This window comes from Nomascus leucogenys, chromosome 9 (genome assembly GCF_006542625.1).
Source record: "Nomascus leucogenys isolate Asia chromosome 9, Asia_NLE_v1, whole genome shotgun sequence".
Lineage (NCBI taxonomy): Eukaryota > Metazoa > Chordata > Mammalia > Primates > Hylobatidae > Nomascus > Nomascus leucogenys.
The window spans coordinates 67720408-67746305 of NC_044389.1; the positions used below are offsets into that span (position 1 = coordinate 67720408).

General features: G+C 36.8%; 1 protein-coding gene and 1 non-coding gene across 4 annotated transcripts in view; both read right to left on the minus strand.

The window, feature by feature from the left end:
* WDFY3 (WD repeat and FYVE domain containing 3) overlaps positions 1 to 25898 on the minus strand; it is a 305264-nt gene that overhangs the window by 207399 nt on the left and 71967 nt on the right. For 2 of the 3 annotated variants that reach the window (XM_030819090.1, XM_030819089.1), the window contains exon 3: positions 23386 to 23485. The exons of the other annotated variant lie outside the window; for it this stretch is intronic. The gene's annotated coding sequence lies outside the window, so the exon portion shown is untranslated. The remainder of the gene's footprint in view (positions 1 to 23385; positions 23486 to 25898) is intronic. 3 annotated transcript variants of the gene reach the window in all.
* LOC115836786 lies at positions 12899 to 13000 on the minus strand. The gene has a single exon (XR_004031804.1). It is a non-coding gene; the product is annotated as a U6 spliceosomal RNA (small nuclear RNA).

Here is a 25898-nt window from a genome sequence, read left to right on the forward strand (position 1 = left end):
GCATGCAGGAAATCAATACATATATAGTTTACCTGAACAGCACTATCATTAAACTAGATCTACAGTTGACATTTACAGGATACTTGATCCAACAACAGCAGAATACACATTCTTCTCAAATTCACGTGAAACATTCACCAAGACAGACCACATTCTGTGCTATAAACACACCTTCACAAATTTAAAAGAACAGAAATCATACAAAGTATGCTCCCAGGCCACAATGGAATTAAGAGATATTTGGAAATTAAACAATACACTTCTAAATAAACATAGGGTCCAAAGACTGGTCAAGAGAAACTGAAACACATTTTGAACTAAATGAAAATACAACTTATCAACATGCATAAAATGCAGCAAAAGCTGTTCTTTGAGGAAAAAATTTTCCTCACAGCACTAAATGTATACATTATAAAAGAAGAACGATCTAAGGATTAATAAACTACACTTCTACCTTAGGAAACTAGAAAAAGAAAAGTAGTTTAAGCTTAAAGAAAGCAGAAAAAAAGAAATCAAAATTAGGGCAGAAATTATTGAAATTGAAAAAAAGAGAAAATCAATAAAACCAAATGCTTGCTCTTTGAAATAACCAGTAAACTTAAGTGTAAATCTCACTAACATATGACTGGTGTCTTGTTCATTGTTTTTTTTTTTTTTTTTTTTTTTTTTTTTTTTTTTTTTGAGACAGGGTCTCAATCTGTAACCCATGCTGGAGTGCAGCAGCATGATCAGGGCTCAGTGTATCCTCAACCTCCTGTACTTAGGTAATTCTCCTGTCTCGGCCTCCCTAGTACGGGGCTACAGGCATGCACAGCCACGCCTGGGTAATTTTTGTATTTTTTGTAGAGATGGAGTTTTGCCATGTTGCCCAGGATGTTCTCGCACTTCTGGACTCAAGCAATTCACCTGCCTCGGACTCACAAAATGCTGGGATTACAGGTGTGAGCCACCGCCCCAGGCCTGGTGTCCTGTTCTTACAGCTCCTAAGTTATCTTCTGATAAACCAAGCAGAGACCAGGCGTGGTGGCTCACACCTGTAATCCCAGCACTTTGCGAGGCTGAGGCGGGCGGATCATCTGAGGTCAGGAGTTTGAGACCAGCCTGGCCAACATGGTGAAACCCTGTCTCTACTAAAAATACAAAAATTAGCCGGGCGTGGTGGCACACACCTGTAATCCCAGCTACTTGGGAGGCTGGGGCAGGAGAATTGCTTGAGTCCAGGATGCGGAGGTTGCAGTGAGCCGAGATTGTGCCAACGCACTCTAGCCTAGCTGACAGAGCGAGACTGTGTCTCAAAAAAAAAAAAAAAAAAAAAAACACAAAGCAGGTATCATACCACTTTTCTGATTTAAAACCTCTGTTGATTCCCTATTGTCTAAGAATAAATTAAAATACAATTTTCAGCATCATTTACCAGTAAGCCACCACCTCTTTCACTCTAAATTCTGCCACACTGAAAGCATCTCCCAGACTGTTAGGCCCTTTCAGTCCTCTGTGTATTATGTATATTGTTTTCTCTGCTAACGATGCCCCCTCCTCTGCTTTTCCAAGTAGTCTAAAACTCAGCTCTAAGGTCACCTACTCAGAGAAGTCTTCCCCAAATCTCCAGGCAAGTTTGTTGTTCAGCTTTTAGCCTACCATGAAACTTTAGTTACACAGTCACGCATTGCTTAACGACAGGGATACGCTCCAGAAGTGCACTGTTAGGCGATTTTGTCCTTGTGCAAACATCAGAAAGTGCGCATACAAAAACCTAGATGGTTTAGCCTACTACAAACCTAGGCTATATGGTATAGCCTATTGCTCCTAGGTACAAACCTGTACAGCATGTTGCTGTACTGAATATAGGCAACTGTAACACAATGCTATTTGTGTATCTAAACACAGAAAATGGCCTGTAATCCCAGCACTTTGGGAGTCTGAGGTGGGCGGATCATGGGGTCAGGAGTTTGAGACCAGCCTGGCCAACATGGTGAAACCCTGTCTCTACTAAAAATACAAAAATTAGCCAGGCATGGTGGCATGCGCCCATAGTCCCAGCTACTCAAGGGGCTGAGGCAGGAGAATCGCTTGAACCCAGGAGGTGGAAGTTGCAGTTAGCCGAGATCACGCCACTGCACTCCAGCCTGGGGTACCAAGCAACACCACACCACACACACACACACACACACACACACACACACACACACACACATAAACATACACAGAGAGAGAGAGAAAACATACAGTAAAAATACCGTAGAAAGATAAAAAATGGTACACCTGCATAGGGCACTTGTTACGAATGGAGCTTGCAAGACTGCAGTTGCTCTGGGTAAGTCAGTGAGTGAGTGGTGAATGAACGTGAAAGTGTAGGACATCTGAATATACTGTAGACTTTATAAACACTGTACATTGAGGTTACACTAAATTTATAACAAAATGTTTCTTCAATGATAAATTAACTTCAGCTTACTGAAACTCTTACTTTATGAACTTTCAAACTTTCAAATTTTTAAAAAACTTTTGGACTCTTAGAATAACATGTAGCTTAAAACACAAACACACTGTACAGTGGTACAAAAATGTTTTTTCTTTATATCATTATTCTATAAGCATTTTTATATTTTAATTTTCTTCTAAGTTTTAAAACATTTTTGTTAAAAAAGACACAAACACACATATTAGCCAAGGCTTGCACAGGGCCAAGATTATCAATATCACTGTCTTCCTCCTCCATATCTTGTCTCACTGGAAGGTCTTCAGGGACAATAACCCATATGGAGCTGTTATCTCCTATGGTAACAATGCCTTCTTCTGAGTACCTCCTGAAGGACCTGTCTGAAGCTGTCTTACAGTTAGTTTTCTTTTTATAAGTGGGAGTATCCACTAAAATAAAGATTAAAAGTATAGTATAGTAACTACATAAACCAGTAACATGGTAATTTACTATCATGTATTACATGATTTATATGCATGTGTTATATACTATACGTAATTGTATGTGCTATACTTTCATACAACTGGCAGCATAGAAGGCTTATTTACACTAGCATCACTATGAACACGTAAGTTGTGGTTTGTGCTATGGTATTACAACACTTACGACGTCGCTAGGTGACAAGAATTTTCCAGCTTCATTACAGTGTCTGGGAACACCATCATATATGCAGTCTGTTGTTGACCAACATATCATTACGTACTGCATGCCTGTAGTCTGTTACAGAATATTCAACATTAAGAGAGACAGTATAACATATTAGTTACACAGGCTTTGCAATTAATTGTATCACTTACTAACTATTTAACCTCAAGTCAGATATGTTCTGTGTGTAAGATTCCTTATCTGGAAAAAAAGAATAATTATCAGAACCTAACTCATAGTGTTATTTGTAGAAGTTAGGTAATTTATTACATGGAATGCACTTAGATTAGTATTTGGCACAAGTGCTCAGTAAGAGAGGGCTATTATTACTGTTATTCTACTGTAATGTACATTTACCAGTAAATGGTTATTTATTCCCATTAGCAATAATTTTCTCAATAAAGAGAACCAAATCTTAAGTTTGTATCCTTAGTTCATAGCAAGTGGTTGGTGAATAATAAATGTTAAAAAAAAAAAAAACTTGCATAGAGTTATATAACTGGTAAGTGACAGCACTAGATTTTCTGTTCAGATATGCTGAGTTCTGGGTGTGTATTTTACTATTTCTCACAAAAACTTACATATTACAACATAAAAAAATGTTTAAGCTTAGAATTTATGTATCCTAGTTCTCATCCTAAAGAAAGCTTTTGCAGGACATCTTACGTATCTCCTGATAAAAATTACATTAATCATTTGTTCTAAATTGAAAAGTTACCAACTTGCTTAAAGATAATTTCATGCTATTAAATTATCAATATTTTGCATCAAACTATAAATTCCTTGAAAGAAGGTTTTATGCTCTCCAAATCCTTTAACATATAGCTAAGTATCTGGTACATAGTAGAACTGAAGGAATATATGTATGATTGATTCTCGTAACTTTAAGGAAAAGTACAAATTTTAAGGCTCTTTATTATCTATCCCCTGCATAGGCCTGACCTTCTTCATGCCCTACTATTCTACTTTAACCACACCCGTCTACTGCAGGCCTCCTTGCTCTGCCTGCACACACCCTGGGCCCTCTCCTGGGGGTCTCTCTCCCTCTGGCTCTTCTACATCCAGATGATTATGAATCATCCTTTAAATCTGAGCTCAACTGTCCCTCTTCTAAGAAGCTTTCCAGCTTTCCTTTGTTGTTGTTTTTCTCATTCTGTTGCCCAGGATGGAGTGCAGTTACATGATCAGGGCTCATTGCAGCCTCCATTTCCTGGGCTCAAACCATCCTCCCACCTCAGACTCCCAGCTAATTGTTATATTTTTTATAGAGATGGGGTCTCACTATGTTGCCCAGGCTGGTCTCAAACTCCAGGCCTCAAGTGATCCTCCCACCTTGGCTTCCCAAAGAGTTGGAATTAAAGGTGTGAGCCACTGTGCCTGGCTGAAAGCATTCCTGAATCTCCCAGTTTGACAGATGCCTCCCCTTCTTGGTTCCCATAGCATCCTGTGTACATCTTTATCATAGCATTTATCACATCATATAACTGTTGTTTTGATTGTCTTTTTCAACACCAGACAATGTAAGATTATGGAAGGCAAAGGTCATACCCTATTCAACTTTTTTTTCCTGAATACCTGACATGGTACCTGACAAATAAGAAATGGACAAAAAAATGATTCATAAATGAGTAAACGGTGCTGAATAAGAGTTTAGAAGATAAATGATTTAGAGGCAGCTCAAGGATTAGTTAAGGTGATTTAAAATAGACCAAAGGGCTGGGCGCGGTGGCTCACGCTTGTAATCCCAGCACTTTGGGAGGCCGAGGCGGGCAGATCACGAGGTCAGGAGATTGAGACCACGGTGAAACCCCGTCTCTACTAAAAAATACAAAAAAATTAGCCGGGCGTGGTGGCGGGCGCCTGTAGTCCCAACTACTCGGAGAGGCTGAGGCGGGAGAATGGCGGGAACCCAGGAGGCGGAGCTTGCAGTGAGCCGAGATCGCGCCACTGCACTCCAGCCTGGGAGACAGAGCAAGACTCCGTCTCAAAAAAAAAAAAATAAATAAATAAATAAAATAAAATAAAATAAAATAGACCAAAGGGGGCAAATTTTTTCTTTAAATTTCTTATCTGTTTATTTTAAAACAAGAAAACTTAGAAGACAACTTTGTTTTTTATGGTTTGTTTAAAATCAATTATATAACTAACAAAAACGACCATTTTTGTTAAGATCATTGGGTACCCCATAATGTACTTTTTAAAACATGTTCAGTTAAACCTGATATAAATTCAGAAAATAACAACTATTTAAGAGAAGGCAGGGGCAGAAGGAAAAAAATTACTAACAGAGAGTTAGGTTTGGGTGGTAAACAGATGACGACAAAACAAAAGGCAATAAGCCAGAATCCTCCGCTGGAAATTCATGCATCAACAACATACTGAGGACAAGGAACATCCCAAAGAGGAAAACAGCTCACTAGTGTCATAAGAAATCATGACCGAATGAGGCTGGAATGTGTGTTAAGACCTGAAAGTGATCAAAGGAAAATGACAAATGGAAAAGATTGTGCAAAATTACACTGGTAAAACCTCACAAATGAAAAAAATATGAATAAAGTAACGACATCAACAAAAATAATAATGGTAAAATAGATGTTGGCTTCTTCACAGATTAATTATACTATTGATTAATTAGAATGAGGAGTTTTATTGTTGTTTTATATTTCTCACAAAATATCAAAATTTATACATCCAAATGAATTTTGCTCTTCCAATTAGTTATGTTGGAAAGCTATGTACACATAATGATGTTGACATGGTTTGAAATGCTTTAAAAAATTCCTCTCTACAAATTGCTTTAAGAGCATTTTGTAAGCTACATCTAAAAATCAGTATCATCATATATCATGTGTTACCAAAAACGGAATTTCCCAGTGTACTCATGTGCTTTAGTTTCAAAACTTCCTCAAAATATCTTTCTGCCTGTTACTAAATATCAAATCCATTTAAAAGATTGAAAATTCACCACTAATAATCAAAAGGCTGCACTGCACACTCTGTGTTTGCATCCCCAACTGCAATAGCATTGCTGAAATTTAATTCCTTAAGTGTCTACTATATATAAGGAACTAAAGGAATGCCGACTTCAGTTTTTACTCTGCCAATAATGTGGCTATATTCATTTTTCTAAAATTTCAAACAGATCAGAATACAACTTTCCTTAAAAGTGACAAAAATGGCTGCAATGGACTAGAGACAAAACCTTTGCAAGGTATAAAAAGGCTGCTCAAAATCTGGTGGGTCCCTAATTTTGAAGCTGTATCTTCTGCCCTAACCCTCCCCTCATCCCATACTCATACCACATCACCTATCTGCTGTTCCCTGGACACACCATGCAATTTCAAACTCTTAATGCTTCTCCCAGATGGTCTTTGTTTGAAATAACAGATTTTTCTACTGCATGGCTACCTATCATAGGTAGTTCATGACTGTACTTAATCTTAAAGCAATGTGAACATGGCTATATATTAGTAACTTGATCATCGATTCAAAGAAATATTTATCAACTCACTCCCAACCCACTTGAATTTCTCTCTGTTCCAGCCACGACTAGCTCTACTTTCAGCAGCTTATATTCACTATGTTCTTGTCACCACGGCAATTGAAGACATTTGAAGACATTAATTTGAAAAGCAAATCTTTAAAAATGTTTAGAAGAAAATGCTGGAAAATACAACCTCAGGTTAAGGAAGAAATTTCTTCAAATGAAACAAAACAAAAATTATACATACACACACACACACATAAAAATTGGCCTTATCAAAATTACCTTCTGTACATCAAAATAAAAAAAAAGTAAACACAAGCTAGAAATTGGGAGAGAAATATCTGCAACATCTATAATGAACAAAAAAGCATTACATTCAAAATATGTAAAGAATGCCTTCAAGTCAATGAGAGAAAGGCAAACAACCCAATAGAAAAATGGACAAAAGACAAATAGGCATTCCACAGAAAAGGAAACATGAATGGCCACAAAAATATGAAAAGCTACACAATCTTGTTAGTCATAAGTGAAATGCAAATTAACATAACAACGAGTTAACATTTGTGTTAGGCAGAATAATAGCCCCTAAAGACGTCTCTACTACATCCTAATCTCTAGAACCTGTATGTTATATTATGTGGCCAAAAGGACTTTGCAAATGTGATTAAGTGATGCAATGAGGCCTTGCATTGGGGAGATTATTCTGTATTATTTGAGCAAGCCTGAAATAATCACAAAGAAGGAGTCAGGAGAGAGAAGGAGATGTGATCAGGAAGCAGAGGTTGGAGTGATACGGACATCAGCCAGGAATGTGGGTAGCCATTGGAAGATGAAAAAGGCAAGGAACAGATTCTCCCCTAGAGCGTCCAGAAAGAATGCAGCTCTATGAACACCTTGATTTTAGCCCTCCAAGACCAGTTTTGGACTTCTGACTTCCAGAATTGTAAGATACTAAGTTTGTAATGTTTCAAGCGAGTAAGAACATGGTGATTTGTTACAAGAGCAATGGGACATCAATATACTATTGTATATCAAAAATCAAATAGGACAATACCAAATTAGTAAAGATGTGAACAAATGGGTTATGAATTTTAGTAACAGTGTTTATGGATTGGCATTATCTGGTTGGAATTATCTAGTAAAATTGACCATATACAGATCATATGAATCAGCAATTCCACTTAGGTATATGCCCTAAAGAAACTCACATATATCTCGAAGGAGATGTATAAAGTAATGTCCATAAGCAGCATTGATTAAATTGTAAAAACCTGAAAATAATAAAAGTGTTTGTCAATAAGGGAACCATATATATATATATATATATATGTTTTTTTGGAGACAGAGTCTTGCTCTGTTACCCAGGCTGGAGTGCAGTGATAGGATCTCGGCTCACTGCAACCTCTGCCTCCTGGGTTCAAGCAATTCTCATGCCTCAGCCCCTCAAGTGGCTGGGATTACAGGCATGCACCACCATGCCCAGCTAATTTATTTATTTATTTTTTAGTAGAGAGGGGGTTTCGCCATATTGGCCAGGCTGGTCTTGAACTCCTGACCTTAAGTGATCCGCCCTCCTCGGCCTCCCAGAGTGCTGGGATTACAGGTATGACCCACTGTGCCCAACCTGATGGTAAGTCTTACTGAGCTTCTTCAACTGTTTGTCACATATACACTCAATTGATGTTTTTCAATATAGCCTTATTCAAGATTTGTATTTAATAGCCTTGTTCAAGATTTGTAATTTTTTACGATACATATGCATCAATTGCTAAATATTACATCACATACTTTTATTTTAATCCCTCTATTTCAATCTGTGTATTATTCTCTTCATTCACAGACTGCATGGGAACTTGAGACTCATTTGTGGTTATTTGATAGCAAATAACCTATCTCCCTGTGAATTATTTTCTTAAATCTAAGGAGTAAGAAAAAAAATACTACCCTTGCTTCACCTCAAATATACCATAAAGATAAACAAATGAAGCAATACAGTTATTTCTGAAAGTACTTTGCAAGAAAGACAGCCATATCTTGGGCAAATACTCTTCCTTTCACCAAATCTTTTTCTCTTTTGTTCAGCCTGTCAAATTACATTCCTTTTATTTTGAGGGCTGAATTCAAATGTCTTTGTTTTCCAGGAAACAACCTAATTGGCCTCTAACTAGAATATGATCTTTACAATCATTAAAAAAAAAAAAAAGGTGCAGTGGCTCACGCCTGTAATCCCAGCACTTTGGGAGGGCGAGGCAAACTGATGGCTTGAGCTCAGGAGTTCGAGACCAGCCAGGGAAACATGGCAAGACCCCGCCTCTACTCAAAATACAAAAAAATAGCCAGGCATGGTGCTGTACGTATGAGGTCCCAGGTTGAGGTAAGAGGATCGCTTGATCCCAAGGGGTGCGTGAAGGATGCAGTGAGCTGAGATTGTGCCACTGTACTCCAGCCTTGGTTAGAGAACGAGATCCTGTCTCCAAAAAAAAAAAAAAAAAAGATTATTAAGATCTATTTTTCTGTTTCTGTTTTAAAGTATGTCCATTTGGGCGTATTTATACTCAATTATAAGGACATGAGAAACATTATCTCATGCAATCTTCAAAACATTGTTAGTAAGTAGTATGAATGGGACTTGAAGTCATGCCTTTTGACAGCTCTTTGCTCTCTGTAAGAATGCATGTTAGAGAGGCCGGGGGCGGTGGCTCAAGCCTGTAATCCCAGCACTTTGGGAGGCCGAGGCGGGCGGATCACGAGGTCAGGAGATCGACACCATCCTGGCCAACACGGTGAAACCCCGTCTCCACTAAAAATACAAAAAACTAGCCGGACGTGTTGGCGGGCGCCTGTAGTCCCAGCTACTCGGGAGGCTGAGGCAGGAGAATGGCGTGAACCCGGGAGGCGGAGCTTGCAGTGAGCCGAGATTGCGCCACTGCACTCCAGCCTGGGGGACAGAACAAGACTCCGTCTCAAAAAAAAAAAAAAAAGAATGCCTGTCATGTCTGTGCCATCATCTCATATCCGCTCATCCCAAATTCACATATAATCCTCATCACCTAGAAAAACAAGCACTGAGTATCCACATCAGGGCTCTCAGTCAACAGCCAATATTCTAGTTTGGTCCCATTTGAGGCTATTTCTCGCCCTACCGCAGGTATAATAAAAGCATGTTAGGATTTATGGAGAGTATCTCCAATAAGTGCACAGATCCACCACCACTCCTTGAAGATGAATCTGGTGTGAGGTCAGTAATCTGTTTCTTTATATTCAACTTTTAGTGGCTGGCATAGTACCTGACACACTGAAGACGCTTAACGAATGGATGGATAAATGGATGGATAGAATGAGGCAGAGAATCTTCCTGCTGACACACCTAACTTATCTTTTCCACAAATTCCTCTATTCAAATTTTAAATTATATGTATATTATGTATATATAATCTGCTGTTTATGTACTTTTTAGGGATATATAAATGAAAAAGATTAGGAAACTTACGAAATTCTTAAACACACTTTAAAATAAAAGGTGATAGTAGTATGACTATCAGGGACACAAAAATTACTTGTTAGTGGATTTATACCCTTTGTTAATCCGAGTATTACTGTTTCCCTTAAAAAAATTTTTTTTGAGACACAGTGTCATTTTGTCACCCAGGATGGTGTGCATGGCATGATCAGAGCTCACTGAAGCCTCAACCTCCTAGGCTCAAGTGATCCTCCCACCTCAGCCTCCTGAGTAGCTGGGACTACAGGTATGCACACGTGGCTCATTTTTTCAGTTTTTGTAGAGTTGGGGTCTCACTACATTGCCCAGGTTGGTGTCAAGCTCTGGGCTAGAGCAATCCTCCCACCTCGGCCTCCCAAAGTGCTGGGATTATAGGCATGAGCCACCATGCCTGGCCTCCCTGGTAAGTTTTGCATCAGATAGTCTACAAATGAAATATAAAAGTGTATTTATATTCTCATGGCTGGGGGATACATTCTCACTAAAGGAGTTGGAAGAGTGGAGGGGTAAACGAAAAGAAGAGCAAAAAACCACGTGTCTCTGTCCTTCCACCATATCAAAATATAAGAATGATTACTACCATTAGACATGTCCTAATTACATCATTTCTCTGTTGATCACATGTAGCCTATTTTAAAAAATGCCTTTAGGGAAGAATCAGAAGAGAAGTGTTATTCTTATCAGTTAGCTATTTAATATATTATGTAAATCTATGTGAAACCATGACAATATTTGAAATATGTGGCTTCTCTAATTTCTGGGGAAATAAGTAACTGAAGTGAATTAATTCTCCAAGTGTAAATCAGTTTACCATATTTTTCTTGGTAAGTCTCATCATCTTCTTAGAAGGAAAGCAATGTCATAAAACATAAAATACTACCTTGAATAAACTGGCACAGAACCCCTCTGGCAGTGAGGAACTATTTCCTAGGCTTATTTATTTTTATAACATTCCATAATAAGACCTAACTCACATTATTCTGAAGAGCAATCTAAAAGAGTAATGCCTTTTATATCATTACTGAAGGATTAAGCATACCTAGCTGTTATTTTCATTCTACTTGTCTCCTTTTACATTTTACAATTAACACCTCAACTAGAGCTGGGGAAAAGGGAAAGACTATACAACTGAAATCTTCTAGTTGAAATATTTGCTAGGAGGTTTAGCATTTGGAGGTTAAAATTAAGTTTCTCATCTACTTACTGTATTTCCAATATCTAGGCTTTTGAATTCAGTGGCTTAAACAGAAAATACAAACTACATGAAATAAATGTTTCCATATAAAGACCTAACTACCCCTAAAAAGCAGATATAACGTTGTATTAATGATCAAAATAAAATATATATATATATATGTTTGTGATGTCTCAAAATTAAATGCTAAAAATTACAATTTGAATTGAGAATATTTTTCAGGTAGGGAACAAAGAATGCAAAGGGGACTCAAAAAGCTGTAGATTACTTTTTAGTTTTTCTTTCTTTGTGAAATTACACAAAACAAAGTCATTCTATGGTCAAAACTGAGTCACTCCAAGACATTTAGTTGATTTTGGTTTATGCATATATTTATGTTCCTAGTAGAACATACACTAAGTCATTCAAAAATATTGAGAGCTATGCCAATGTTGATTACTTAAAATATTTGGACTTATTTTTTAAAGCAACCTATTTCTAACATGAAACTTATTATTGATCTAGGTTTTTTAAAAAAATATTCACTTGCTTTTAATTTTTGGCTGATTTAAAAATGTTCATACCATTTAATATACACTTCGAGTATATATACACTTGTACTCTCATACTTCAGAGAAGAGAATAACTCATTTAATTTCAAATCCAGATGTCTCCTGAAAAGCAAAATCTAACACTTAAATAACATGGGAAAAAAGAGACCCTAAAGAAATTACATTTAATTATAATTAAAGAAATTGATCAAGAATTAACAATACAGATATCTCAAGGATCATAATGGTTACTAGTTAAGAGTGTTAAATATAATTTAAATGGACTTAGGAAACATAACAGGTAACAATGATCATGAAACTTGAAAATTAAATTACATAATTTTTAGACTTTGAAAATAATCTTCTACCAAACCATGGTAATAAAATCAGTGACTTTAGGCCACTTTGCACCTAATAGATTAGCAACAATCAGAAAGCTGGAAAATGCTGTGACCTTAGACATGTGGACAGAAACTACATACACGACTAGTGAGAAAATGAACTGGATCTAAAGGGCAATTTTGCATCACTTGGAATCTTGCGTTCCTCTTCTACATCTACACTCGGAAGAAATTCTCTCCTTGGCAGCAATTTTTTGGAAGCTACTTAAGAGGTCCATCACTGAGCAAAAGAACAGGCAAACCAAAGTTGATACATAACTACATATAGTTATTTAAAAGTATGTATTTCAGATCCATTTAATTGGACACATCTTAGAAACATAGTGATGGGCAAAAAAAAATTAAAAAACAAGATGAAATACATTACAAGGTAACTTTTGGAAATTAAAAATACATGGACAGAAAGCAAACATTTTACAAGGACACACATTAACAAAAGACAACATTAACTACTTTAGAATGGTTGTGTCTGTCCTTCATTAAATTTATAGGTCTTTAATAATTACTTTGCAATACTTCTGAATTTAGTTCAACCCTAAAAATCAGTTTTATATAAAAATATATTTACATTAACAACTGAAATTACTTATATACCAACCAATTCATTTCTTAAGTTAGTCTCAACTGAACCACATTTATTTGTTTATTTCTTCTTTTTTTTTTCTTTAATGGAATGCTTCACGAATTTGCATGTCATCCTTGTGCAGGAGCCATGCTAATCTTCTCTGTGCTGCGAAATGTGAGCACAACTGAACCATGTTTAAATCAGATACATGTATTTTTTTTTAAAGTGATTCTTAGCTGTTTATCATCAACACAGCCATTTTGTTCCTTTTAATCCTCTGACACAAAAAAAATTCCTTAAAATAAATTTCATCTGCTTAGCAAGTAACAAGAAAAATACATGTATTTGTAGGAATATTTAGAGAGGGAAGGAAGGGAGGAAGGGAGGGAGGGAGGGAGGGAACTGGTTTTTCAATAGGTATTAGATATTAAATAAATTGCACAACTTTTAATAGCAAAATAAATCTGAGTTTCTTCCAGTCTTCAAACAAACCTACCCATGGTCTCCAACAACAAAAAAGTCATGCTGGGAATACCAACACTGTTCTGGTAGTGTTCAATACCCTAGATTTGCCTCTAATAAAAATAGAGCAATTTCCTGTTAGTATTTTGGAGTCATCACAACTTTGGCATAATCTCTCAGTCTTTCTATGAATATATGATGAAAAGTATGGTATAGAATGATCACTTTTACAACATAATATTCTGAATCATGAATAATTTATAAAATGTTAAGCATTATGCTGAGTAGGTGCTTGGCATACAGTGGTACGTATCAACAACCTGGAACATGTGGCATTTACACCATGTGCCAGGAAATGACAATTCATTTAAGATAGACATGATATCTGACCTTGCGGAGTTTAGAAGCTGGGTGGTAGCAAAGATGATGAAGAATGATAAAGGCTATGCATGTTATACACACAGGAAGACTAGGGAAAAGTACATCAGGGAAACCTAATCTAGCTTCAGGGAGGTGGGGCTGTGGGGAAGAAGAGTGTTAGGAAAAAGAAGCACATTTTTAAAAGATTGTCAATTACAGAAGAAAACAAATGAATTTCACTGGCCTAGCCTAAGACCATTCCACCCAATCAGATTTTTGCAGGTTGGTTTCTGCCCATTGGCTTGTAATGAGTATTTCCAAGTGTAAAACACCAGTCATTCTTTCCTTGAATCATTTTAAGTCTAAGGGGACATCGTCAGTAATTAGCAGCTCAGGCTGGAGTTAATCTCTAAGCAACTCTCATTTCCTGCCTCTATGTCAGTTTTTGTCCAGGAAATATAGCCTTAAGATCCACAGCCAAGTACAATGCTAGGTATTTTCACAAAAATTTATTCATTTACTTCCTACCACAAAATGGTATGCCTACTTTATACATTTAAAATACGGAAGCTCAGACTTTAAGCAGCTTGCCAAAAAGATCCAACAACTAGCATTAGCTAAAATTTGAATTCAAGGCATATAAGTCCAAATCCAGTACTCTTTTATTAAATGGTAGCTCTTTGTCTTTATGAAATACCTTTACTTATGAAAGCAATGGCAATTTTATTTTCTGGTTGTTCCTACCAAAGATAGTAGTATTTGTTCTTCCTTAAAACATTTGGACAAAATGATCAAGTATTTTTGTCCCCAAGAATAAAAAAAAAAAACCACAAAACCCATGTTTACTTTGTGTATCTTCCACCAAGGGTGTAACCAGATTGGTGACAAGAAATATGACTCATGAGCAGTATCTTGGCAAAGAATTCTTAGCATCTCTAGATACATCTGACACATAGGGGAAATGTTACATACATGTAACTACATTTTCTTTTCCTTTGAGGATTTCCAGCTATCTTTAATTCAAATCTGCCACAATCCTAACACATGCCTCAATATTAAATACAGAATAATATTCAGAATATTAAGGAAATCATTTCTTGGCAGAATTTGTCAAAGGCAAATACGAATAAAAAACTATTGTTGAGGTAGTCATGGTGGCTCGTGCCTGTAATCCCAGCACTTTGGAAGGCCAAGGCGAGAGGACTGTTTAAGCCTAGAAGTTCCAGATTATAGTAAACCATGCCTGTGACTATTAGCAATTAAACACAGCAATGTATTATGTCATTTAATGAGTTCTGAGCAATTCTTTTATTAATGAGAAAATGAGATAATAACCTTAGAAAAAAACTCCAATATCAAGAGTACTTAACTATTAACCTTATTCTTCTGTGAATAAAATAATATACTTTCATATTATTTTCCAAAATGATGACTTTTGATTTAAAAAAGATACTCAGGTTCCATAAAGTTTTTTTCTTGCATATCCACTAAAATGTAAATGCAAAATATTTCTGCCTTCGTCTACTGTTCTTACTTTTTGCTGAATGAAGCTAAACTAAATAGTGGCGTGTTAGATCCAGCTTGTACCAGCTCATGACAGCTGATGGCTAAATTTTCAGAAATTTTGGACATCCAGCTGTCAAACTACAAATAGCTTGGGACCAGCCAAGGTAAGAATATTTGCACCACAGCAATCAACAAACACTAAAAATTGGGGCTTTTTTTTTTTCTTGGCTAGCTGGTTGTTATAAAGCTTGTCAGTATATCAGCACTGTGCTTAGGCCACATTAGTGTTTCAGAAGCTTATATTTTTTATCTTCTTTTCTTCTCTACTTTATTTCTCTTTTCCTGTAAACACTGATTTTATGCTTTTATTTTTTCCCCAAATGCCTTGCCTTGAAAATACTTAGACTACTTCAAAAAGTTCAGATATTGTGACTAACGATCTAAAGTAAAAATATTTTTTCACCAAAATATTCTCACAGAAAGTGTATCCCTGAATCCTTATCTGATTGGCCTGATTTATCATATTCTACTACTTTAAAAGCACTGTCTCTATTTCTTGTCAGGGGGTGCTAACAGCAAATTTTTATTCCTTCCAGTGAATATTGTGCTTGAAGCTTCTATATGTATTGCTCATAAAACATAAATGCACAATATTATCAATACTAAAATGTGTGCAGTCTTTTGTCTGAGCAATATATTTTGTGCATGATATTACACATCCACAGAGACCTTTTGCATTAAACTACTAATCATTATGCAAAAATAAAAGACAAAATTGATTAGTTCCCTTTTACAGAAGAAGAAATAAAGACAGGTTGAAATTTCTGTAAAGGCAACGAAACTAAGAAACAATGTTTAAATAGTCTCAATATGTGATTTAAAAAATTCTGGTTTGATTCACAAAAATGCTGCATTACAGGGACAAGCAATAGACTAACAAGAACAGGCGGCAGTAAAAAAGTTCCAGCGTCAGGCAGATATGAATTTCAAATTCTGTTCCTCCATTCACTATCTATGTGCCCTCAGGAAAAGTAAATCAAACTACCCTGAGCTACATTTTCCTTAATAGTAAATGGAGATGAGTATGATACTGGCTTTATGATGTTGTAAGAAAAGAGAGTCAGAATACATGTGATACGACTACCACATGGAAGGCAATCAATGTTTAGTTATTAAATGATTAGAATTGGTTACTGCAAAACCAACCAATGACTTTGAATTGGAATTAAGAAAAAAAATTAATCATTTCAATAAACAAAGAGTATGTTCCAAATTCTTACAGCCAGTATATGATAAATATGGTGGGAATTGCAGCTCAAGATCCATCATACCTTGCTCCTGTAATGGGCTTTCATGTATTACAGAGGCTATAAAATAAAATAAGCAAGGTTTCTACAGACTCCTATGCAAATAGGTTCTTGTTGCAATTTAGGTTCAGCCAATCAAACTTACTTGACCCAGCTTTTTTTTTTTTTTAAATAGTGTCTCACTGTAACTTAGGCTGGAGTACAGTGGCACGACCATGGCTCACTTCATCCTCTATCTTCCAGACTAAGGCAATCCTCCTGCCTCAGCCTCCTGAGTAGCTGGTACTACAGGTACACATCACCATGCCCAGCTAATTTTTGTATTTTTTGTGGAGACAGAGTTTCACTATGTTGCCCAGGCTGGTCTTGAACTCCTGAGCTCAAGATATCCACCTGCCTTGGCCTCCCAAAGTGCTGGGATTACAGGCATGAGCCACCACACGTGGCCTTGCCCAACCTTTGAAAAGGAGAAATGAAGCAGAGACCACACTGTCAATGATACACATACATTTTTTAGCTGCAGTGTTGGACAGAGATCCTAGTACCCAGTAATTATCCGGCTGGCTGCTGGGAGGCAGTGCATGTCACATCTATTTGCCCGGTCATAATAGTTACAGTACGACTGGAGCAAAGCAGCAGTAGAGGCAGCTTTCTGCAGTGGCACTGAACTGTGTGTTCTAGAGCCGAGGTTGAGAACTTTCTCAGTTAAGGGTCAGATAGCAAATATTTTGCCAGGCGGTTTCTGTTACAACTACTTAACACTGCCACTGTAGTGTGAAAGCAGCCATATATAATAGGTAAGTGAGCATGTATTGCTGTGTTCAAATAAACACTGACATTTGAGTTTCACATTTTTTTCATTTTTAATTTGAGAAAGTATTTTGTTATATTGTCCAAGATGGTCTCAAATGCCTGGCCTAAAGCAATCCTCCCCCCACTTTGGGCTCCCAAGTAGCTGAGACTACACTACAGGTGCCCACCACTGTGCCTATTGTGAATTTATTAATTTTAAGTGCCACAAAACATTATTTTTCTTTTGATTTTTTCAAATATTTAAAAATATAACAACCATTCTTAGTTTGTAAGACATAGACAAGCAGGTGATAGGCCAGACTTTGCCCGAAGGCCATAGTTTGCCACCCTTCAATAGTCTCCTGATCCACACAGACAGCCGCAGCTCCCTTAGAAACCAGTGTTGAGGTATACCACTGGGATATGTTTCTAAAGTTTAACCATGAGCCCAAAATCTGTTTCATCTGCCCTTTCCTCTCTTCCATGATTTTGTAAGCAACTAATGCCATGTAATAAGTATTTTCCTGTGTAAACTGCTAGAACAAATTCTATTATCTGCAACTAAATCCTGACTGATTCATAGTGCTACACATATATAAGCACTTTTTATTTTCAACCAAAAAAAAAAACCCCTTATTATCTTTCAGGTGTACACCATAAAATATTTATTTACAAATTAATTTTAATGCATTAAAAATATGAGTTTACAACTAAAAACTACACACAACAGAATGCCATTTTAAGAATACATTATTTAATTGAAATTTATTTCAAACTAGGAGCATAAACCACCTAATCCACAAGAATCTACAGATTCTGCAGAACACCATGATAAATATAAGAGAACGCCTAAATAATAATTTGAAAGTATTTATTATGTTTTAACTACAAAAATATAAAATTATATAATGGGAAAGAAAAACTGTTCACCTCCTTTCAGTGATTAGGGAACCTGCATTAGATGACAGAATGAAAAAGCAGAAAACAGGAGAACTCAACGGACATTTTGCTTATGGAAACTCTACTTTTTGTTTTTAGGGAAGCATAACTACATCTCTAAAGTCTATGATGGCTCTAGAGTATCTTAAGTGGCAACTGCATAATCTTTGAGCACTACATTGATGTCTCTCCAGGCATTAAAAAGTCAAATTGGGACAGACCTTCAGCTCACATCAATAATAGTAGAACTAATCCTTCCTGGAAGGTACAGCAGAGAAAAAACCCTGGAAACAGAAATTGTCTAAAGGTAATTTAGAAAAATGGCCTTCAATTTTTTTTTTTTTTTTTTTGCATGCATGCAATCCCTAACATAAGTCAGAATCTTTACTATTTTTAGGTTGATATCTAATACTTTTCAACCTGAGTTTAAAGAGTTACAAAGGATGGCATTATAAGCATTGACAGTTTTAAATAAAATAATATATCATGCTTTGGAATGTATCCATGGGATCTAAATATAGTGTCACAATCAACATCCTCCATTACATATATATATTTTTTTAAGTTATTCTTTAACTGTCAGAAATTTAAACTTATTCTGAATCACAATTCAGGCATTATATAATCTCTTATAAAGTGTGCATGTGTGTGTATGCATGTGTATAAGAACCTCCAAAAAAAAGGACTCTAAAAAAAAGTATTAGGGCTAAATACTTTTTAAAGTATTTTAAAGGTTTTAAAATACTTTTTTGAAAGTAACCATCATTTTGTTAATATCAAATATCCAATGTTCAAAATCTCATAAATGTCATGGTTGATTTTTATAGATATTTTATATGAATCAGGTTCAAAATAAAGACCACTTACTGCTATTGGCTGATAATGTCTCTTAACCCTCTCATATAGATCTCCCAGTTTATACTGGGCACAGGAACTCTGTGTTGCCTATTGTTTGCTGAATAATTTATTCAACAAATATTTATTAAGCAACCACTATGTGTCCAGCAATGTTTTAGATGCTAAGAATGTAGAGGAAGAACAGAAGCCTGCTAAAGTCTGTGTCCTTTTGGAGTTTACATTCTCATGAGACAGTGAAAAAAATAAACAAAGAAATCAATTATGTCTGATGGTTATGAAAAAAATTCAGTAAGCTTTGGAAATAGAACGTTCCCAGGGTTGCTGTTTCAGTATGCATGGTCAAGGAATGTTTCTCTGAGAAGTTTACAGCAGAACAGAAACCTGAATCAATGAGGGAGCAATCCCTAAGAATTTCTAGGGGAATAAAATTCCAGGCTAAGGAACAAGTAAAACCAGATAGCTTGAAGTAAGATTGTGCTTCACATGGCTGAAGAACTGTAATGAAACCAGTAGAGTTGGGGAGCAGAATCAGAGAAGAGGAGAGGGTTAAGCTCTCAAATGTCTGCATTGTGATTCAGTGTTTACTTCTCTTCAGCTGCTTTCCATCAACTGAGACCAAGGAGATGGCTCTATACACTACCTCCTTTATTCTGCTGCCTCTTGCCACTCTTTTTTTGCAAAAAAAAAGGTACATCTGTGTCTTTCCCTGCAGCTTCGCCCTGCCTGAGACTTTGTAGTCCCCTTGCTACCTACCATGGGAGAGCTCTGTGCCGTGTTTAAAATCTGTAGATATTTGCATATTTCCCAATTTGCTTCAACGTTCACAACGTTTGGCAGCTCTTCTCATAATCTGAGGCTTGAGATTACTGTTTTCTCCTCATTTCACTTAAGTTAAAAGATTTCTTCCCTATTCTTTACTCTTTTTGTTATGTTCAGTTAGCATTAGGCAGAAGAATAGAATACAAATACTCAGCCATTTTGAATGGAATCCTTTTCCTCACCTACTGTTGATAAATTTAGAGTAGGTACACCTAGAGAACTTATATTTCTCAATCTCTACATTTTTTATTTCAATATTTAGATTTTCCTATTTGAAAATCTGAGAAATTCTAGACCACCAACATCTACAGACTTACAACTATTGTTTAAAAAATAGGCTGGGCACGGTGGCTCACGCCTGTAATCCCAGCACTTTGGGAGGCTGAGGCAGGTAGATCACAAGGTCAGGAGTTCAAGACCAGCCTGGCCAAGATGGTGAAACCCCGTCTCTACTAGTAATACAAAAAAAAAAAATTAGCCAGGTGTGGTGGCGAGCGCCTGTAATCCTAGCTACTCAGGACGCTGAGGCAGAGAATTTCTTGAACCCGGGAGGCAGAGGTTGCAATGAGCCGAGGCTGCACCACTGCACTCCAGCCTGGGAGACACAGCAAGACTCCGTCTCAAAAAAAAAAAAAAAAGTAATTTAGCACAGAATCAACTTTAAATGTACATTAAAGACTCCATAAGGAATATAAACTTGGAAACTATAGTAAATTTCTACCATGATCCTTATATTCAAACTAAGGAATAACAAAAGGCAAATAAATGTCCATATTCAAATAGATATGCAATGAAGAGAGATAAGCAAAGTATCAAAACAATATATGTTAAATAAATACAGCATTATTACTTTTGAGAACATAAACTCTGGTTATGTTGATAAAAGCTTACTCTGTTTTCTACCTTAAATAACAGTCAAATTGTCATGTACTTATGTATAAGTGATTTGCATGAAAAGTATTCTGAATCATCTAAGAGTACTTTTTAAAAAGTCAGCTCTTGGCCAGGTGCAGGGGCTCACGCCTGTAATCTCAGCATTTGGGGAGGCTAAGGTGGGCAGATCACTTGAGGTCAGGAGTTTGAGACCATCCTGGCCAACATGGTGAAACCCCATCTCTACTAAAAATTAGGCTGGGTGCGGTGGCTCATGCCTGTAGTCTCAGCACTCTGGGAGGTTGAGGCAGGCAGATCACCTGAGGTCAGGAGTTTGAGAGCAGCTTGGCCAACATAGTGAAACCCTGTCTCTACTAAAAATACAAAAATTAGCCGGGAATGCGGCACATGCCTGTATTCCCAGCTACTCAGGAGGCTGACAGGAGAATTGCTTGAACCCAGGAGGCAGAGGATGCAGTGAGCCGAGACTGCGTCACCGCACTCCGGCCTGGGTGACAAAGCGAGACTCAGTCTGAAAAAAAAAAAAATTAGCCAGTTGTAGTGGCACATGCCTGTAATTCCAGTTATTCAGGAGGCTGAAGTATATAAGAATCACTTGAACCTGGGGGGAGGAGATTGCAGTGAGCCAAAATTTGCACCACGACACTCCAGGCTGGGCAACAGAGTGAGACTCTATCTCAAAAAAAAAAAAAAAAAAAAAAGTCAGCTTTTTCAAATAGGTGAACATTTTTCTCATAATTGATTAATAAGTTACTAATAAGTAACTTATTAAACTCTTTCTTCAGAAATGTAAAACTTAGGTTAGCTTTTACTAAACTTTAAAAACACTGGATTAGTGACCTCACATGGTTATAAAGCAAGAGTTCAAAAACTGTATATGTTAACATTTACTTTCTTATTCATTTAATAACACTTTTTACATGCAAGTACTCTGCTAGAAACTAGTGATGGAAAGATAAATCAATCACACTCCACCCTCTAGGGGCTCATGGTTAAGTGAAAAAACATAACAGAAGCAATGTGATTAGTATTATAATGAATAATAAAAAATAAACAAAGTGCTATGGAGAACACAGGGAAAAGGCAGTTAACTATCAATAGAGAAAGTGACATCTGAACTAAGCCTTAGAAATTGAAGACAAGTTCATTCAGCTGACAATGGACTAGAACTTATTTCTAGCAAATCAACTGTGTACACCGACAAGAAAGCACAAGATATGCTGCTGGGTTGGCCAAGTAGCTCTGCATAGTTGGAACAAAGGGTGAATACGGAGAAAAACTGGAGACGAGGCTTGCAGAGAAAAGCCAGTCACAGGAAGAGCCTAAAAGGCCTTACATGTTAGACTAACAATAAACTGTTAAGTAGGAGGGCTATATATGTAGAGAAAATATTTCTAAATATAGTGTGATATGTGGGATAGATGTATCTTAATGATGCTTTCAGCGATAAAGGCAGTGCCAGTGGAGGTAAGGGTGGGGCACAGTGGTATGAGAGATTACAAGTAATGCCACTGACACAGGATTAGCAATCTAGGGAGTAGTTATCTTTCAGGATCAAAGGAAAAAGAGATCAAGAGGACTCAGAATTCCAGGTTGGGTGATACGAACAATGGTAGTGCCATTAATTATGCTGGAAATAAATTGAAGGACTACGAATTAGTGCAAAAGATAAAAAGAGACAAATTGGAACATGGTGAAATAAAAGGGTGAAAGAGGTCGGGTGCAGTGGCTCACGCCTGTAATCCCAGCACTTTGGGAGGCCGAGGCAGGCGGATCACAAGGTCAAGAGATGGAGACCATCCTGGCCAACATGGTGAAACCCCGTCTCTACTAAAAATACAAAAATTAGCTGGGCATGGTGGTGGGTGCCTGTAATCTCAGCTACTCAGGAGGCTGAGGCAGGAGAATCACTTGAACCTGGGAGGCAGAGGTTGCAGTGAGCCGAGATTGCGCCACTGCACTCCAGCCTGGCAACAGAGCGAGACTACGTCTCAAAAAATAAAGTAAAATAAAAAATAAAAGGTGAAAGAAAATGTAAAGCAAAAAAATCCCAGCACGTGAGTTCAAGAGAGGAAAATCTGATGTATGCCCCTAAATAACGCATCCAACACAAGAAATAGTATACCACGTAACAAGCAGAGACCCTCAATTTCAAGGAATGTGAGGTTGTTTTCTACTTTTACAAGTAGAAAAAACTTTAAGCATATTTATAAAACTAAAAAAGCATTTTTAGCCATTAAGAATTTTTTTTGAAATTTAATATATGCATGGGGTTTAAAAGACCATACTGAAAAGAATACACAGTAAAAGTAAATATCCCACTACAGGGCTCCAGTTCCCCTCCCTAGTAACTGTCATCACTAATTTCTTGAATATCTTTTAAAATACGTTAAATATGTATAACCATATAGGTGTACATGTAGCATATATCCTCCTTTAAATAGGCTATTAGAAACAGTTCTCAAGATACATTTTCTATTTCCTAAATATGATAGTACAGTAATCAAATTTATAACGATAGCTCTATAAATCAAGTCAATATAAAAAGTCCTGTCTACACATAATTAACAGTCTTTGTTTATCAATAAATCCAGTGGTAGTAAAGATTAAAAACAAAAACCCACAATTTTTCTTCCCAGAGACTGACCTTTAGGGAATTCCTTGGGTAACAGGTTCTGAATGTGTGAGCACAATAGGGCCCATTCGCTTGAAGGTATTTTACTCAAAACTTGAAATCTGGGCTCCAGCTAGAAAGAGGGGGAAACAGGTTATGAATTAATCTCTAATTCAGAATATTTTCCTCAATACCAGGTCCACTAACTATCTCATACATGAGGGCTTTTCAACCTTGGTTGGATACTGGAATCAACTAAGAAGCTTTAAAAAATGCTCTGATGCCTGGAAGCCACTCTGTTCAAATCAAGTCTCTGGGGCTAGAGCCTGGGCAGTGTTTTTATGGGTTTCCCAACTGATTCTAATGTGCATCCGGGGTTGAGAACCACTGCCACAGAAATATAAAATCAGGTGGTATGGAGGTCACCTATAAACTTTTCAGCTTGTTGTTAAATAACCTATGAGTATGGAAAATGCACTTTTTTTTATTTTATTTTATTTTTTGAGACACAGTTTCACTCTTGTCACCCAGGCTGGAGTGCAATGGCCTGATCTTGGCTTACTGCAATCTCCACCTCCCAGGTTCAAGTGATTCTCCTGCCTCAGCCTCCCGAGTAGCTGGGATTACAGGTGTATGCCACCATGCCTGGCTAATTTTTACATTTAGTAGAGACAGAGTTTCACTATGTTGGCCAGGCTGGTCTTGAACTCCCCCTGACCTCAGGTGATCTGCCCGCCTCGGTCTCCCAAAGGGGAAATGCACTTTTTAAATACTTGGGCAAAGGTGGCTCTAAACAACCAGAGTGTTCCTAATGCAGGACAAAGTGACGCTGGAGAGCCCACAACACAGAACTCAATAGGTGTTTACCTCACATTTTCTGAACAAGCTTAAAAGCCCAGGACAAACCTATTCTGGATATTTCATTATGAAAGAAACAGGATCAAATATTGAAAAACGCCTTTAAATCTTACTGAATTACAAAGAAGTTATATATTTAGAGATAACAACAACTATTAAAATTTAACTGAAAAGCAAGATACAATTAACTACTGCTTGACTGCAAAAATCAAAAGTGAAATGAACAAATTAAATTCCTAACACGGACATTCACAAAACCTCTTTTATAGGGATTATAACCTATGGCATACGAAAGAGCCTAAGCTGGCTGCCACTACCTACATGTGGCTATTTAATCTTAAATACAAATTAATTTAAATATATGAAGTAAAAAATCTAGTTCCTCAGTTGCATCAGACACATTTGAAGTGCTCAACAGCTATTATGTGTCTAGTGACTACTGTATTAGACAGAGCCAATATAAAACATTTTAATTGTCACAGAAAGTCATATTGGACAATGCTGGCCTGGGGGTAAATGAAGCCCCGAAACTTCATATTAAATTTGTAAACATACATATATTCTAGAAAGATGACCTATGACTTTTATTTGATTGTCAAAGGAGATCATGTTCAATTGCCACACCAGTGATTCAAGTGCCAGTGCCCAAGCCCACGGAAAGTAGAAAAGAGATTTTTTTTTGTTTTGTCCCCAAATAGTTACCTCTTTTAAAAAAGCATATCATATCAACAGTAGCACTTCCCACCCACGGATATAGTCTTTCAACCATTGCATGAAGACGAGTAGGACTACTATTAGCACAAAACGGTCTTCCCACCTCCCTGATGTTGTTATGGTCCTGGGGCTTCACTGCTTTTTCAGAAGAGAAAAAGTAATAGTAAATCATAACCAGAAAAACAGACCTCCTTTGCTTTATTCATCATCTCCAACTTCATTAGCTATTGGTATATCCAAGATTATTTACCTGTCTTTTAACCCCAAATCCCAGCTTTTTGTGGCAAAGGGAATCACAACAAAATGGAAAGTGAATTCTGCATCCCTCAGAAAAAAAGACAAACAACCTTCCATCTGTAGGATGCTGTTCCTAAGAAGAATTCCAAGGATACTTGGCTACTAACCTAAGATTTAACACCTAAGTTGTCATCAAAAACTAACACAAAACAAAGATATGATCTCACAGGTGAGCTTCCCTTATGGATAAACACTCTGGGTTTAGCTTCCATACTGAAAAGGTCTGGGTTTGGCATTGAAACAAAGTCTTCTAAAGAGACATCATGGTGTGATGAGTAGAGTATATCCAGCTATACCCAATTTCTAGGATACGATCAACTGTCTAATTGATTTACAAACTTAGCAACTCCATCTTTAATTCTTTGCTCCTAATACGTACTTTTTTAAAAAGGCAACCTCCTTGAAATGTTTGACTGTATCTTAACTAATTCAAATAAAAATTACTTTAAAAATGAGTATGCCTTTTATCTGCGAAGAAAAAATATATCCAAGCCAAAAGACCACACAAGAATATGAATAAAATTAAAAGGCAAAATAGACCCTCAGTGTAAGACAAGACCAAAGCCTGTCATAAATTAGGTGAGCTTGCTGCGTGAACTATAACATCTGAGTTCAAAAACATCCCACGATTCAAATGTTATTAAACTAAGTGTATTTTAAGTCAATAAACTAAACGT